We start from the raw sequence: 18,469 nt of genomic DNA on the forward strand, positions 1-18,469 counted from the left end.
AAAATGGTGGAAACCTTGGTGTTTATGAACAATACCATCATATTATCTATCATTTGATAGGTTATTTAATGCAGAATGCAATGAAACAAACCACACTGAATTATCAAGTCAATTGCGCTGATGGCCCACCGACATGTTGTTGCAGTGGCTACCACCCCAGAGGTCCAGGCCTTGTGCTGATGGAATGCAAGTTCAGCACAAGGCCAGGATAGGTTTGGACCCTTAGAGATTTACACAAGAAAATTGCAGCTGAGGAGGAGCTTAGGCTTCCTGTTAATTAACTTTTGTATTCCTGTACCCATGGCTGAGAAAATAGGAGGATAATACACCTTGTATTTTCCCTTGCAAATTTCATACTTTGTTTCTCTTGTGTTAATCATACAGGTTAAGCCTTGTCACCTCTAAGGGTTCTGTTCCCAGAACCCCCACCCCATAGAAGCCAAAAATCATGTTAAAGGAAATCCATTTAAAAAACAATGTGCCTTGCTCAGCAATTTAAAAATAGCCTTGCTTACCACTGTAATGCACAACAGAGGCAGCAGGCAGACAATCAGTCAATCTCTCTCCAGGCATTTAGAAAGTTTCACTCTGAGGCAGCAACCCCTCCCTTCACCTAGTGCCTGGGGAAAGAATGCGAAGAGGAGGTGATAATCAATCACTTCCCTTTGCATTCTTGCACATGCTCCAGGGGAAGGGAGGGGTCATTTGCTTCAGAGTGAAGCTGTTCTAAGTACCTGGAGAGGGAGAAAGATTGATTATTTGCCACTGTTACAATGGTAAGTGAGGCTATTGTTAAAGGACAATTTTCCTTTAATTTAAAGGGCCCTTCTCATCATGTTGAGATAAAACTGCAGGTGGAAAAAAAAAATCTGTCGATAATTAGCTTATACTTGTAGTTCGCAAACCACCTACTAACCTGGTTACAAGCAAACCTTGGTTAGTGCTGAAATAGAGTAACATACTGGTTAATACTTCCATAGTAACTGAGATGCTAAAAAGAAAAGAGAGTGCATATTTGCAAAGAAGTGGGGAGGAAGAGGAGCATGTAAGAATAGTGCATGTTCCTTAAACCATGATTAAGAGATCAATAACAAGATGAGTCTACCATATTGCATCTATGTGAACCATAACCTAATACTCTATCAATGGTTCTCAAACTTTTTAGCACCAGAACCACTTTTTAGAATGACAATTTGACAGGACCCACTGGAAGTGATGCCATTAACCTAGAAGTGATGCCATGACTGGAAGTGACATCATCAGCTTAAACTTTAAACCTAAGCCATGATCAGCCAAAGGTCCCATTTCAGAGTGCGCTCATGCTATTATTTTGCATAGCTCAGATTCCAAACATTCCAAATTTTCCAGCTTGGAAGTCAAAGAGAATGCAGCCCTCCACCCTTTCCAGTGTCCCATCTTCCCACCTATTCAGGGCAAAGCACTATGTCTCTCTCCTGCTGGGAGCCCACCCTGTATTTGCAGTTCTGCATTTTAAATGGTTGAGCTAGGTGCTATGTGACCCACCTGAAATTGGCTCGCAACCCACCTAGTGGTTCCCTGCCCACAGTTTGAGAAACACTGCTCTATATTATAGAGTTGACAACAGTACAATAGCAATGAAGTATAGTCTCAAAACTATTGTTCTTTAGATGACCTGCATGTTACAAACTTTTGTGTCTATATTTTTCTCAATCTTGCCAACATTTCAATTTTAGTCAGGGACAAAAAGATTGACTCATTAGTAATTTTAGTGAATTCATCAGATATTAGGGCAGAAGGTTTGGTTTAGACAGAGAATAGAGTCCTCGTTAAGTCCAAAGACAACATCTGAAGGCTGCCAGTTCAAGAACACCAGTTTCATGTGTGGTGAGACTTGGAAGCTGATGAGCTGAACTGAGCTCTTGCCTGGGAGACAAGAAGCTGGCTGCAGCTGTTTCTCAGTGTAGAAGGCGACATGGCAAGAATGAAGACCAGACAGAAAAAGATCCACCTGGAAAGTAGTGTGTTCTGAAAAGACAGAACTATTGTAAAAAACCCCTAGGGGCTTTCAAGAAAGCCTGCCCACATAAACCACCCTAAATAAAGCCAAAGGAGCAATCCAATAGCTAGAAAGGCAATACCATTAATTATTATTATTATTATTATTATTATTATTATTATTATTATTATTATTTTAAAACTGTAGCTTTTTAGTCTGCTGTTAAGCTGACCTCTCCCATATGAAAGGGTATCAGTCAAAGATGGGCAAATTCAGAGTGGCTTGATTTGAGTTGAGTCACGAGTCTCTGCCCCCTTTCCCCTTGATTTTCACGTTTTAAAAACCTGGGCATGACATCACTTCCGGGGCAACATTTTGAGCTTGGCACCAGGCTACACAATCATTAGCTATGCCACTGGGTAGAGGTCCAGGTCCAAATGCCTGCTCAGCCATGAAATGCACTGATGATACTGGGCAAGTCACCTTCATTCAGCCCAGCCTACCCCCCAGAATTGTTGTGAGAAAGGGAAATAGTCATGCATAGTTGCCTCAGCAACAAGGAGCAAATATGAAATAAATAAATATGCAAACTCTGGTAAGAAAAGCATATGTGCCAGCACCACTGACTACACTGCCTGAGTTGTGGCATCAGAGACTTATTTCTGTGATTCATACCCTACTTTATCCCATGGGCTCAGAGGAAAAGAAAATACAGAAAATTTTATTTTCTGGTTAAGTTCTGGGAGACTTTCCCTTGCTTACTACTGTGTCAGCTTGTCCCTCTGCAAAAGCAATTAGCGATGCTGTGAAAAAGCCATCTGCAACTACTTGAGAAGACAACTCCTAACTAGCACTTTTGTTACTACTGATTGCCTTCATCTTAGTGTATGTGTGGACACAAATAGCCACTGCTCTTTATAAACACAAACCACACTTCTGTAAGTTGATGTAACATTTTTGTAAACGTCATAGATTCCATTTTATACGAGAGCAATCTTCACAACTACGGAATTTCACACACATACAGACTGCAATCACAAAACTAATTTTACTAACAGTAAAAGGCTTCCATTGCAATAAAATTATTATCCACAAAAAATAATCTCAGAAATATCATTACTATATAAATTATTTCATTTCTTATCGCTGTAGGGGTTCAGTATCGTTAAAATTATGCTTCAGGAAACTGTATTAAAAATAGTGTGGAAAGAGAAAAGAGAGGTGAAAAGGACAACAACGCGTATATGTACAGATTGAGATTGTTCTTATTCAATTGCAAGAGGGCCAGCAATATCAGGTTAGCAACTCAAAGTCTAGATGTTTACACAAACCAACACCATCAACATTTCCAAGAACTGTATTACAGCAATAGGATGAACAGCACAATCCTAATTTGCACTGGAGTAGGTAGGCCAGCAGGCCTGCGCTGCATCCTGTGCAAGTTTGGGGCCAGAAGCGGCACAATCCGAGGAAAGGGGAAAACTTTCCCCTTACTCCATGTCACACCGTACTGGTCCCAATAACCGCCGGATCCTGGTCCCGTCTCCTGCTCCCCAACCATCCACCCTGGGAACGCCCGCCCTCCCCTGCCTTAAACGCCACCTCCCCACCTACTCCCTGCCTCCCACCTGCTCTCCCCATGCCCCCCCCCGGCCCTGTGTCGGCCAAGCTCAGCCAACACAAACTGACCCCACTGGGCCTGGATCCGGCATGGGGAGGCCAGTGCAACTCCTTGACCTCCCCAACTCCTGAATGAGACAGCAGACAAGGATTCAAATGTAGATGCAGGGAGGAAGCTGGAAGCTGGAAAGGAGTGAGCTTTGCTTAGCTTCCTCCAAGCCTTTATTCACTCTTAAACACATGAAGCAAAACTGATAAGCTTCTAGCTACAACTAGCTGGCTCTAGCTAACCGCAACACATTCCACAGATATGACTGCTTCTCTATAACATCCTGTTGTTTACAGCACTGGGCTTAAACACTCAACATATAGAGTGTGCTCTGGCCAAGCAGGTGTGCCTGTGGTTGTTGCCACATACTAAAGCTAAGCCCAGTGCTTGTGCATATGCTACACCAATCTCTCAATCTCTTGTTTGTCTTCTTCTGATATAATTTTCACATTTATCAAGTGACCACTGAGTTCATCTAATCGTTTAGTTAAAGCATCCACGCTGTCTTGGGTCTGTGCAGATTGATTTATTTGTTGCTGCACCATTACCAACAGTTTTTCCATGTTGTCTTGCATAGCCTATTTCCAGTGTTTCCCTTTTGCTTCCTTTTGTATTAATTTTCCAAATCCCATCTCCAATGCTGGCAAACTTCGGACTTTCTTACCTGCCAATTTTTTCTTGCAGTGCTCTTTAAGACCACTAGATGTCCTCAGCGTATTATCTTCCTTGCTCCACTTATAAACACAAATCCAGTTCTTGCAATATCTTTTTAATTCCACTAGATGTCACTGGTGCACTGTTTTTGTTCCTGTTCTCTTATCTTATTTATACTTGTAGCCTTGGCAACCACATTCCTCGGTCCACAAGAATCTCAAAACATCCAGCCATTTTCAGGCAATCCCAAACAATAGTATCAAACCAAGGCAATAGATGCTCCAATACACAAACTTTATCTAAAGACAGTTAATTTGTAATCCACCGAAATTCAAAGTTGTAAAGCTGTAATTATATTTTCAAATAACCATAACAAGCTTGGTAAATCTCTTCTACGATTTCTCCTCACACCGATAAACAGCTGAGGGGGGGAACCTCCCCCCTCCTCTTCTTCTCATGGCAAAAAAACCCCCAAATCAGGCAATCAATTACTCAACCCACACCAGGCACACATAAATGGAATAACACTTAAACTTAAGTCTTTCAAAGTCTTTCCTTGCTGGGACCTTCAACTTGATTCAACATGAATTCTTCACCAATACTGCCAAGACGGCAAAATCTCCTAGGAAAGCTCCCCTGGCGGGGCTTATCTCCTCGGGAATGGTGCCATCACATGGAGGAATTTGTCTCTCCTGACAAACATCCCCGGGTCTCCTTGGATCCGCAGTTTTTTGGGAAAAAACAGAGTGCCTTTCAAGAGCTTGAGAAAGCAGGTCTGCTCAGCTGCTATCACCCCCCGGGATAGGATTTCTTATATGATCAATTTGGGAAGCATTGCCCACTCTCTAAATGGGCGTCATTTGACCTTAATGACATCAGCTGATAGTCCGAACTGGTTAGCTTACTCAATTTCATGATATCACTACATTCAGTATGTGATCACCGATTGGCTAGGATCACTAAAGTTGTAATAAAACAATTGGGAAAATGACACCATGAGAAAACAGTGGCTGTGGACAATCACAAAAAGGGGGAGTTGCTTTTCAGGTACTGTGATAATTGATTTCAAGGTAAAAAGTGAACATGTTCCCAAGTATTACTAGCACAGTAACATTCTCACTTTTCCCACTGTATAATGAATTCTCCAGTTTTTGGTAGAGATCCATGTGGAACTCTAGTTTGCATCTTGATGCAAGAGAATGTCTATGTGGAGTTTGCAAAAGGTGATGGCCCAATTATTGTATGGAGCGCAGTTGGGACCTTTTCCCAACATCACGATAATGGAGTGTGTCCAGTCTAAGTTTATTAGGACCGCCTTTAGTGTATCCAGTACTGTCTCTAACACTTTTTTTACGTCTGGATAAGACTACACCTATACCCATTAGGGATTGCTCCCCTAATCCTCCAAGATGAGTATAAATCCAGGTGAATTAAAGGGCTGGAATGAAAACTGTCCTCTCTGGGATTTTCCACGCCATTTTTTTTGACATGGGACTGGCTCAGGCAGGAGTCAGGGTTAAGCAGCGGATCTTTGACATAGAGTGCCAGGAAGACCTTAATAATGTCAGAAAGTTTTGTATCAAGAAGGAGCTCAGAAATATAACTGCCCCAACTCCCTACCTTTTCCAGTTAGAAATCCTAAGCCACAGAAGGGCGCTTACATTGGGGCAGTGTGATAGCTTGCCCTCAGCTGTAGTGGAAGGATGCTTTCGGAAGGTCCCATTTTTGGAGCGACTGTGTCCTTGTGGGGCAAACCAAACAGAAACCACCAGTCAGGTTTTGCTGGACTGCATTTTTATCAGGATATACAGTTATCCCTTATCTCCCCACTGTTAGAAGAGCTCACCAAATGCCCATTATAGTCATTCTCTTCTATCAGTCATATAGTCATTCTCTTCTATCAGATGCAAATCCAGAGGTAATGCGGAGGGTGGCTAAATTTTTAGCTGTTGCAGTTAGCATCAGGAGGAAGAGAGTGGATTGTGGCCTTCCAGGTTGCTCATAGAGGAGTATTTATATTCTGAATAAGTTTTTAATTCAATATGGACTAGAAGACTTTCAGAAGTACCTTACTGTACTCCGTTCAATCCACAATAACTAGACCAACTTAGACTTATCTAGACTTCGATCTATTAATTGTTAGTATTTTATGTTGTCAAGAGCCTATGTTAGGATGCTGTGATGGGTCGTATGTATGTTCAGTTGTATACTATGAATGTATTGTTATTTTAATGCTGGTTGGTGACCGTAATAAAACTGAACTGAACTAAACATTTGCAATAAATGGGGAAGTTCCTATGATGCAGCATTCAATGTGTGCTACGAGAATGAAGAAGAACATCCCACTCTCTAGTTCAGGGGTGTCAAACATAAGGCCTAAGGGTCGAATCCGGCCCCTGTAAGCAATTTCTCAGTCCCCCATTATAAAATTGGGCATTCCCAGTGTGATAACTGAGCTCTCTCATATATTGAAATTATAAACAAGATCTGCACAGTTTCTCTTCTGTCATTTGCAACTAATGAGTTTGCAAATGACAGAAGTCAATGAGTCAGAACAAAGTGCTTACTTCTGGCCATCATCTGCTTAATGATGTCACTTCCTGCTTAATGAGGTCACTTCCGACCCTCAGCAGGAACCATGAATACTAATATCGACCTTATGTATGAAATAAGTTTGACATCCCTGCTCTAGTTCATCAATGTTCAGAGACAATGGCTCTTTATTTTTATTTTCCAAAGATAATTCTTAGGCTTAACACAGCTGTGCAAGGCATGGCTTCAGCAGTCATTATATCTTATTAGCATTCACTAAATACTGCGCAAGTTTAGATCTGGGTCTCCTGTGTCCAAAGCTGACACTCTATGAAACATACTATACTTCCCCATATGGGCTGATGTACCAGCTTCTGACTGATCCAGTACTGCCTATGGAGGTTGCAGATATACTCACCAAGCTCAAATCAATAGGACTAGACACAGCAAGCCTGGGTATGATTGGTTTAAACAAAGCTTACAGGATTATCAAGGAAAGATTACTTGATATTGAGTGTCAAGAGCTATTCTGCACAGAACACCATATGCTCCCCTCTCTATCTTTGCATCCCAGTCAGTTTTGGGAAACTGGCTTCTTTCTTGTATCATCTGCAGTGCCCGCTGGCTCGCAGAGTATTCTCCCTTGCAAGATGTAACACATTTCCATCAGCTCTGCTAGCGGGCAGGTTTAGTGGCACTCCCTACTCAGTAAGAAGATGTACCTGTGACCAGTGACGTCGCTAGGGCGGGACGGTGCGGGCCGCACCAGGTGACGCGCACTGGGGGGGTGTGACACACTAAAATCGCGGTGGTTAGGAGTAATACCATCATGTTATATACTGTTGGATGTAGAATGTCCAGCTGAATGCAATGCAAAAAACCAGAGTTTTTGCAAAAAAAAGCCAAAAAACCAGAGAACAAAAAATGCAGTGAGCCCTATGGAAAGTGAAACTGAGTCATATCGCGCGTTTACTCATGAGTAGGTGACCTTGCCTTAGTCCATTGAAAAGAGTAGGCTGAGAAGAATCCAACAACACCAGAATGGTCCTGATCCAATGAATGCAGCCCCCAAAAACATCTGAGAAGGAAGTCCCTCCCTCCAAGCAGAAGAATGTATTGAGCCCTATGGAAAGAGAAACTAAGCCTCACGGTTGCATTTACTCATGAGTAAGCAAACGTGCCTTGACTGGTGGTCAGGCCAGGCAAAGGGGAATGTGAAGCCACAAGAATGGGCCTGATCTGATGGAGCTGGAGCTAAAAAAATGCTCCAGAAGGCAGCCTCCCCCCCCCCCACTAAAAAAGATCAAAATTGATGCTTCAGCTGATAAGGTGAACTTTTTTGAGACTTGCAAAGCCAGGTGGATCCTGACAGTGATCTGATTTAAACATAAGTTCTTAAATTGAACTGGGCACTGGGTAGGGCTGAAAACCTTACTGATTTTGGAGGGGGGGGGTGTTACTGCAGGCAGGCTACAGAGGAAATTCACTTGGTGGAACAGGGCTGGCTTCTGCTTATATTTGTTTTACTTTAATTATTTATACTTATTTATTTTAATTTGCCTGATGATGTCACTTCCACCATGACATCACTTCTGGTGGGTCTTGGACAGATTATCATTCTAAAAAGTGGGTCCCAGTGCTAACAGTTTGAGAACTGCTGCATTAAGGTGTTAGTAAGTTGACACCCTGGGGGGTGTGTGTGTGACACCACTAGTGACCAAAATCACTAAAATCAGTTTGGAGGAATAATACCACCATGTTATATATCAACCAATGTGTAATTTCATGCAGAATGTGTTCTAGCTTTGTTCTATCAAAAAGGTACAGCCAAAAAACCAGTGGGAGCGGAGTGATGGTACATCACCACGCCCACCACCTGGGGTATTGCTCCGCCCACTGCATGGGGGTGACACGCTGGCATCCCGCACCGGGTGACGTGAACCCTAGTGACGCCACTGCCTGTGACAGGAACTGTGTGGAGACATTACAACATATTTTTTTACTGCCCACTTCATGACATCCTTTGAAAGAACCATCTGGCTCCACTGCTGAATAAAATGCAGGGTTGGGAGGATTTGATTAAGTTACAATCTCTTCTTTCCATATTGGAAACTGACTCTTTTGACAAGGTTGCTAACTTTGTTTCTGGGATACTGGCAGGATGGAATTCTGGGTCTTTTGTTACATTATGGTGAATGGGGGGAGGGGTAATGGATGATTCTGATTGGTTTATTTTATTGTTTTCTGTTTGTTCTGTTCGTTTGTTGTTGTGTATCTCCTTTATCTATGCCAATAAAAGTCTTATGTATGTATGCATACTATACTTGACGACAGAAGGGGATCCAAGATATGCTGTTTTATAATTCCATATGTAAATTTCTACAAAGTCTTGCTACAGTGAAAAATTAAATTATTCTGAAAAATTGACTTCAGAAGCCATAGTTAGTGCATATGCATTTTAATTCATGTTGTAATTAATCCTGGCTAAAAGAAAGACAACGACAGAAATTTCATCAATCACTTCATGAGTATTTGGATGTGATCCTATTACATTGTGCCTCCCCAATCCATTTCCCATCTTGAATGGAATATAAATCAATGCAGCTGAATTCTAAAGAAAAACTGCTGGCTATTTGTTTAAAATAAAAATACAAAAACATCTGGATAAGTCATTGGGTAATATTATTGTTTTACCAGAGAAAATTAGTGAATTGTCAACCACTGCCTGTTTATGAAAGGATTTACTTTTATTTTTAGTGTTCCTACACACACAGGGTTTGCTTGTTTTGTAACAGTAAGCTCTTAAACATCTTCTTTGAACAATACAATTCATATTTTCATCTGAATACCTGGTGTGATTAACCTGAACTCTGAGAGATCTGATGTTTCAATTTGCACATTCTAGAGAAAATGTTTGCATTCAAAGTCAAATTGTGGACATGATCTTGCTAAGGTTAAGCTTTATTAAGCCCCATTATTTCCAATGGAAGATGTTAGCATACTAAATCATAGTATGCATTGAGATGCATGCATTAAAAACACCCCCACTTAATGCCAAAGTTTATGTATAACACAAGATCTACACTTTTAAAACAGTGAAGATGTAATACTTTGAAAAGATTCTTACCCTGAAGGAGGGAGACTCCAGTTGTGACTTATCAACTCAAAAGCTAATATACTTGCTTGCAATAGCATCCTAACAGGTCCAAGTACTTATATTTTGCCACATTTAAAAATAAACAGTCAAATCCAGGATCAGAGAATGAGGCATCCTTGTAGTAGCTTGTCTTGTGAAGCATGAAAAAGTAGTCTTAATATGTATTAAGTAAAAAACTTCTAAGTTTAACAACTGTTAACTAATAACTGAATGACATGATTATGTATTGGTAAACGTTTCCATTTCAATTTTCCTATTCTTCAGAAATTTAAAATTAGACTACAATAAAAGATGACAACCTTATTAAACATACATTTTGTACAATAAAAATGCAGATGTCCATGATATGTCTTCCAGGTAGTAATTCAAAAGTTAGAGAAGCCATCACTGAAAAATCTTTAAAACTAAAAGAAGAAAACAAAAGATTATATTCTAAAATCTTTCATGCCTAGAGGAGCGTCAATGTTCAAATGCTAATAAGATCTGCATTAAATGCACACACCACCAAAAATTCTTGGCACACATTCAACCTAAAGAGTCTGTGAAACAGACTTTTTCCATATTATGACCTCAGTCCTAAAATTTTTTTCTCTTTTGCCTGCAAAGTGCTAGTTATTTTAATTGGATATATGCCAGAATTCATTCTCTTGTTCTTTTGCCTTCTGTCGCACACATTTCCATCTTTTTCTAAACTTTGAATTCACTGTGGAGTCAGATTACAGAATTTCTTAGCCAACAGTAGCTGAGGATGGAGACATAAAAGGGGGGAAAAGTGTATGAGGCAGCTTCACATTCAGAAAAAGTCTTTTCTTAGTTTTAATAATGAATTGAATTTTAACTTCACTTGAAATCAGTTTAGAAAAAAATGGAGAGGAGAATTTAATGAAAATGGCTTTATAAAACTCGGCTGTTTTAGTAATTATTGCAATTATGTGATAATTGTCCCAAATCTTCTGCCTTTCCATTGGACCATTCCAGCGACGTGGAGAGGGAGGATCTGCTGCATGGGTAACAGCCTATCCTCCATACCTTCTTTACCCAGGCTTCACGCACTGGAGAGGACACTCCAACTTCGTCATACAGCGTCGGCACAACACGGGAAGCAGCAGTTTTCCGTTTATAAGTCTTCGCTCGATTGGCGTAGAGCATGACGCCAGGGGCTGCCTTCGACGGTGGGAGAGATCATTGCATCTCACTGGGCAGCTACCGCCCACCTTAAGCTGGGCAGTCCCCAGCAAGTAAGGTGTTGCCTCACCACAGTCCGTTAACCTCACGGGGTGCGTGGGGTTTAAGGTGAAAACCGACAAGCGGATCGACAACCCTGCACCATGCAACAGAAAACAGAAAACTTCTGCCCTAAAGCTGGGCCCCTGGAACGTAAGGACAATGACACCTGGCTTCTCTGATAACCTGCAAGAAATAGACGACGCACGCAAAACAGCTGTCATCGACATGGAGCTGAGCAGACTGCAGATGGACATCGTCGAAACAGAGACGCCTGCGTTGGCTCGGTCATGTCATGAGAATGGATGATGGGCGGATCCCAAATGATCTCCTCTATGGAGAGCTCGTGCAAGGAAAGCGCCCTACAGGTAGACCACAGCTGCGATACAAGGACATCTGCAAGAGGGATCTGAAGGCCTTAGGAGTGGGCCTCAAAAGGTGGGAAACCCTGGCCTCTGAGCAGCCCGCATTTGAAGAGACACTTGGCCAACAGACTGAGGCAAAGAGGCAAAGAAGAAAGGCCCATAGCCAGGGAGACAGACCAGGGACAGACTGCACTTGCTCCCATTGTGGAAGGGATTGTCACTCCCGGATTGGCCTTTTCAGCCACACTAGATGCTGTGCCAGAACCACCTTTCAGAGCGCGATACCATAGTCTCTCGAGACTGAAGGTTGCCAACAACAACTGCCAGTTGTATATTGTAAGGAAATCAAAGAAGGTATTTGACACAGTTCCACTCTGGGCAACCTAATCCTAATGGGTTGCCTCATCAGTGGAACATGCAATCCGCCAGTGTGGCTGCTGCAAAGCAGCTGTACAGCACACGCCAGCATTGTGTGCTGCTGGAGTGCCAGCAGGAAGGGCAGAGCCTTCGTGAGCACGCTGGAAGATCAACAGAGACCCACAGGAGCAGGTAAGCCCATGCAGAGGGTGGAATGGAGTGGGAGGAGGGCAGAGGTTATGTAGTATGGGAGAGCGAGTGTGTGGAATAGGGCAGTGATGAGGAAGGAGGGTGGATCAGGCACAGGAGGGGACAGGATGGGGGCAGTGAGGCATACCACATCCCAAACCCCTTTTCGAGCCTGATCTGCCTTCCCTATGTTAGCACAGAGTTGAGCCAGTAATTGAGCTGGCACAGGTCCAACTTGACCCATAGCTGCTGCAGGAGCTTACCCCAGGGCAAGGGGTGGCATTTGTTCCCTTGCCCTGGGATAAGCCCCTGCAGGCCTGGTGAATCAAGTCGGGACCTGCAACAGTGATTTCACTTCACGCTGACCCATGAAGGCCGAGGAAGATGGTCAGGATTTGGCAGGCACTGCTGTAGCTGAACTTGCTCATATCCCAGGCCCAATCCAAAGGTTCCCTTGCCTTGAGGAGGCCTCTGAAGGCCAAAATTGCCCCACAGGTTTCAACGGACACTGTGGGCTTCACAAGGGGAGTTGCAGTGGATTGGACTGCCTGTCGTAAAATTATGCATGGGATGGATTATCAAGAATACTTATATATTGCTTTTCAACAGGAGTAGTTTGCAAAGTGGTTTACATAGTAAAATAATTCAATAAATGGTGCCTGTCTCCAGAGGGCTCACACTCTTAAAAAAAAAAAAAAGGAAGAAGAAGAGACACCAGCAACAGCCAATGGAAAAGACACCACACTGTGGTGTAGGGGCACTTCCCCTTCCCATCCCTCTTGTCTGGCCTCTTTCCTGGGATGGCATGTAGACTGCAGCAGATTTTATGCCAGCAGCATCCTGTTGTTGGATAGGATTAGGCCATAAGACATCAAAATGTTTGCAACTTACAAAATGGGAGTTAAGACTATCCTGCTACCCATCACTTTAATTACTGATATAGCATCCTTTTTCTTTGTTGAAACTCAAATTTCTCAATTGCCATCATCAATTCAGAGATAAAAGAATTGCTTCCAAAACCATAACCATTTACCTTATTCTCTAATGGATATAGTAGAACTTTATAATTGGAAAGAAAACCATTTACTTCCTGTAACTTTTTCATCTTGGAAACAGGTTATTGTTTCTTTACATATTTTAAGTGTGTGAGGTTTTGATTAAGACTACATCCTCTAGAAAACAGTCATCAAAAGAGAAAAGTAAAGGCAGTAAACTTATACCATCTTATCATTCTCTAGCCTTCTAAAAATTCTAGATAACACTTACATCATCTTATCTTTCTGTAGCCTTCTAAATTTTCCATTTGTAGAATTTCATAGTCATCTAGCTTGTAAAACATCCAAGAACAAACCCAGTTATAAAACCAAGCTACAAGGAACTATATTGCGGAGTTGACCCAAGTAAAGCCCTTTCCAGTTATCTAATCTGCAAACTGATAATTTCACTGATTCATTGACGATTTGCCATATTACAAAACAAACCAAAAATTCCTTGTTGAAGTTCAGGTCAACTTCCATTGTGAACCAGGCTAGCATCTCAAGAGTACTTTTAAGTTTTAAAAAGTTATGTTTGCACAGTGGGTGCAAGTATACTCTGAGGAAAAAGTCGCCATAGCTCCTTATTTTCTAAGTTAAATGTTTGGATGATGGTTAGAATCTAATAAGAATACTGAAATATGTAATGATGCCTTAAAATTTTAGCCATTCTTGATCAACACAAAGCAAGCACAATAATATTTTTATGCTGTTAAATTGTTAGCTTTTCTTCAGTCATGGTCAAAATAAACAGGTGGAAACAGTACAATGAAGGTAGTACATTTTGTGCTAGCTATTTGGTTCAAGGATAAATACCAGACTTTAGTCAACACAATTTCCAAGACCTCCATCACTCTAAGAACACTAACTTCATTCATTATAAAAATGGAAACATTTTTAGTAGGCTCTCTGGGGAAAAAAAATCCTGTAGGCAGACACAAGAAATATCTGATGCAGCATAAAGCTGCTTTTCAGAAAACAAAACCCCAGAGCCTGGGGATTTTAGAAAAGAAAATACAATTAGATGCCTTTTGTTGTTGCAATCCATAAAAGTTTTTTTTATCTTATACACAGAAAATAGTATCTGCCTCCTATGAATAAATCACAGCTATTTTGTAGGACATGGCACAAACCAAACTTATGACCCAATCCTATGCAAAGGATGCGCTTGCAGAACATGCTTTCCACTGTTAAAAAAGCACCATAAAGCGTTTTGCAACAGTATTCCTAGCTGGCACTCTGGTGGGAAAGCTGGAGCATTGCTGCTGACACCAGCATACCCAGGAATGCCCGCCAGACCACATAAGTCCAGCACAGGGGAGGGAAGGAAGGGGGTGGAATAGGGAGGAGATGGGTTAAGGAATGAGTGGATTTGGCTTGGGAGAGGTGTGAGATCGGCAGTGCCAGTGTGCACTGTATCCTATCCCCCTTCCCAGGGCTGATCCACTTGCAAGCAAATCAGACTTGCACCAGCAATGTCACTGGTGCCGGTCCAAATTGATCCATAGCAGTTGCTGGGGTTCCAGTAATCAAAACTCCTTTGGGGTGAGGTTGTTAGGATTGGGCTAGTATTCATTTACAGGTTCCCCAAACAATTACTGCACAATTTTAGATGTAAAAATATGCATTGACAGAGTGCTTGCAAATGACTACTAAGTCCTGTGCCATGTCTAAAAATGCACCCACTCATCCCTTCCTGGACAGATATGTTAGCTACACATGTATCGGTAACTCACAGATTTTACTGCAGGAAAAATATGTGAATCTTTGTTTCAGGTATTACATTAGAAAATAACACTAGATTCAGTCTTGCTTCTGCTGTCAGCATATGTTCGTAGTGCCTGAAGCCACCCACAGTATCTTGTATCTAAGGCAAGAGTGGCATCTTGAAAGTACTGCCTCTTTCTTCCCACTTTTTAAAACCACTTTTTCCATACGTAATCTGGTACAGGCTCAGTTTGCAATTCAGTGACTCCCTTCAGGGAAGTGAAAGCAAGTGCGTGAGCTTTTATCCCGCACCCTCACTCCTATGTCAAATGCCAAACTGCTTTTGAAGATTTAAGTTTAAAAAGCAGATTGTGATAGTTTACAAACACAATGGTTTGTTAAGGTAACAGACTACAGCATTAGCAAAGCAAACTAATAAAAAATCTGTTCCCTTCTTTTTAAAGTTCAATTCCAATATCCGATGAATGTGGCTGTTGCATATGGAAGCTCATGCCTCATCAAACCACTCTGTTTTCAAAGTACAGCTACTAACTTTCACGTGGCATGTTCTGGCTGCAATGTCACAGAGCGATGATGAACAACCTGTCATGAAATTATAATTTCACAACACTGGGCATATTATATAAGCATGGGGGCATAGAATAGAGACCATATGAGCCATTTGCCTAGGAGTAAATTGGAGGACTTGTAGAATCATCTTTGCAGAAGAAGGAAGTATATTTGTTACCTCCCCTAGAATATACCTTCCCTAAGCGTTTGTGAGATAAACACAGTCTAGGGCTATAACATTGCAGGTTCTGGATGGTGTATGTACAAGAGTGTGTGTGTGTGTGTGTGTGGTCTTTAAAGAAAAGAGTAACTGAGATGGGAGAGAGTTGGTTTTTTTTTCTTTCTTTCTTTTAGAAAGACTCAAGTATAAATGTTCCACTCATGAATGGCTCTGCCTGATTCAGGAAAGCAATAAAACTGTCTGTGAGAGTGATGTTTGATGAAAGCAGTAAATTCAATGAAAGGATGAATTAAGTACCATTGTACCTATGACTGTTCAGTTTGTATGTATATAGTTTCAGATATGGAGAAACAAAATTAACTGGATTTTTGTCAAGGTCAGTATGACTTCAGGCAATTATTCATGTGTACATTTTACTTAAAAAAAAAAGACATGAAAGAAAATGTCATTAGATCATTCACTTTCAGAAATTTCACTGTCTCCCATTTGACATCTGTAAACCCTCAACATGCTGCTTAGAAATTAGCTTTAATAGTGACATCTTTAAACTGTTTATCTTACCATATTTTAGCTCAGAAACCTTAGAGCCACATTGCTTAGGTTCCTTCTCAGAAGGGCTATGAATATAAAGATTCTCTGGTTCCCATACCAGCACCAGATATCTTCCTGCCTCTTTTCTCGTCATTTAACAGCATTTATACTCCCTTATGCCTTGGGGGCACGGGGATGATGCTATATTATGCAACATTTTCATGAATTGCGTGCAGCAATCACTTTCCCTTCAGAGATCCAGCAAGTAGGGACTCGTGGATTAGTATGTGAAATTCAAGTTGGTTACTTTCTGCCCAATCCTGAACAGTAAGCACCAGCTTACCGCCAGCGTGCAGTGTTGCAAATGTGCCATAAAGCATGTTTGAGAGCCCTACTGCCGGGTGGTAGCCCAGTGCTGGCTGGTTGGCTGGCCGGCTGGCTGGCTGGCACTAGGCTAGCGCCAGGCAGCCACTGGAGCTCTACCACTCAGCAGTTGTGCAGACCACTGAGCAGTGGTGAGGTAAGTGGGGGCTTGGAGGGAGGCAGGTTGGAGGCGTTTCAAGGAGGGGGAGGTGGGTGGAGGGTGGGGAGAGGGGTTCCAGGGAGGGTGGGGTGGAGAGAGGGTGGGGAGGAGGCATTGGGGGGAGCGGGCAGGGAGCAAGGAGGGTGAGAGGTGGGATCCAGTGCCTCTGTGTCAGGCTCACTGCCCAACCTTTTGGTTGGCTGAGGATCAAGTAGCCCCATTGCGGGGCTACTCGCTTTACCCGGGGGAAGGTGATGAAAGTCCTGTTCTCCTGATGAGCTGGCGGCAGCTGCCTGGCGTGTGTAGGATGCGGCGGCAGCCATTTTCTGCACTGCTGCAGCCCCGCGCCCTGGGCAGCTCAGGATTGGGTTATTTGCCATGAAACTGAAGAAAAAAGCCCAACAATTTAGTAGAAGCTGCTGGGGGTGGCTTCAGAATTTGCTGAACCTTAGATCTTGAAGTCGTCTGCTTTGGACTAGTTTTGTGCCTGTGTTTTCTGACTGTACTCCATTATCCTCTCTCATCTTCTAATTTATTTGGGCACAGTCCAATGGGAAGTTCTTTTGCATAAGCCCAAATGAAGCAAAAGAGAGAAGTGTAAAAATACGTTGCTGCAATAGCACAGCCTCAATTTTGCATTATGTAGGAAAACTTCCTAGTGGCTTACAATCTTTATAAATTAAACATATCCACACCATGACAGTGGAAGCCCCTACAGAACGTGCAGATCTGTTCACTCTGTAATCCACCAAGGAAATCCACCCATATATAGCAGCCTGACAGGTGCCTGACTGCTTTCATTTTTTCAGTCCAAGAAGCAAAAACAGGAAGTTCATCATTCTTCTGATATACTACCATACATGGCTGGTGGACAGAGTTCAGTATGTTGGGTCACCAATTTGTGCAAGCTCTAATTATTTTGTGTTCAAAGAAAAGTAAACCTACAAAGGTCTCAGTATCACTATCATCTCATTTGTAACATCAGCAAAACAGTATCTTCTCATTTATAACACAATGGAGTCTACTCTTTTCATCTAACTGCTGAATCTGTCGGGGATCCTTATCTGTACTGGGCTACGTAGTGTTGAAGATCCCTGACACAGAAAAAAACAAACACACACTTGCCTAGCAAACATATACAGAACATTTACCAAACCATCAACAGTATTGCTTATATTGCCTTAGAAAGTTTCTATTATGTGTGGAATCCCGCAGCCTGCAGAACATGTGCATTCTGAACATCAGCAGGAACGTCAGTACGTAAAGCTGATCAAATATTGTATTTGGATTGTCTAAATTCCTGTTAACAACTAGAGATAAAAAGGTATGATTTTTGCAAAGCATACCAAAACCGTCTGTTCAATACTCTGTAATACCTCCAGGCGGCATGAAAATCATCTTATTTAAGTGTTTAGGGCAATGTGATTTTTAAATAAAATAATTATTTGAAATATCTTCAATGCACAATATCAATTAATGCACTGCTTGCATATAGCAAAACAAAGAAATTGCTAGTATTTAAGTCATCTAATATGTGAAAAGTCATTCATCCATCATATTCCAATAATAAAATCTTCTTGACAAAATATTTAGAAAGCTATGTCAAATGGCTTTCTATATTTGTTTCTAGGGGATATTTAAATATATTTTTATAGCTGTTATCAAGAACACTCAACAATAAATCACTGTTATTGCACCTTCCTCAGTGACTGTTCCTGGCCATGTAACAAATGGTGGCATCTTGCAAAAGATTTACAGGACACAGCACTCTGAATTTAAACAGCAGGAACCAGAGGGT

General features: G+C 41.8%; 1 protein-coding gene across 1 annotated transcript in view; it reads right to left on the minus strand.

Moving 5' to 3' along the window:
• The window catches only part of AFF3 (ALF transcription elongation factor 3), a 260,314-nt gene that overhangs the window by 110,028 nt on the left and 131,817 nt on the right, over nt 1–18,469 (minus strand). The window lies entirely within an intron of this gene.

Source organism: Tiliqua scincoides, chromosome 3, assembly GCF_035046505.1.
Source record: "Tiliqua scincoides isolate rTilSci1 chromosome 3, rTilSci1.hap2, whole genome shotgun sequence".
Lineage (NCBI taxonomy): Eukaryota > Metazoa > Chordata > Lepidosauria > Squamata > Scincidae > Tiliqua > Tiliqua scincoides.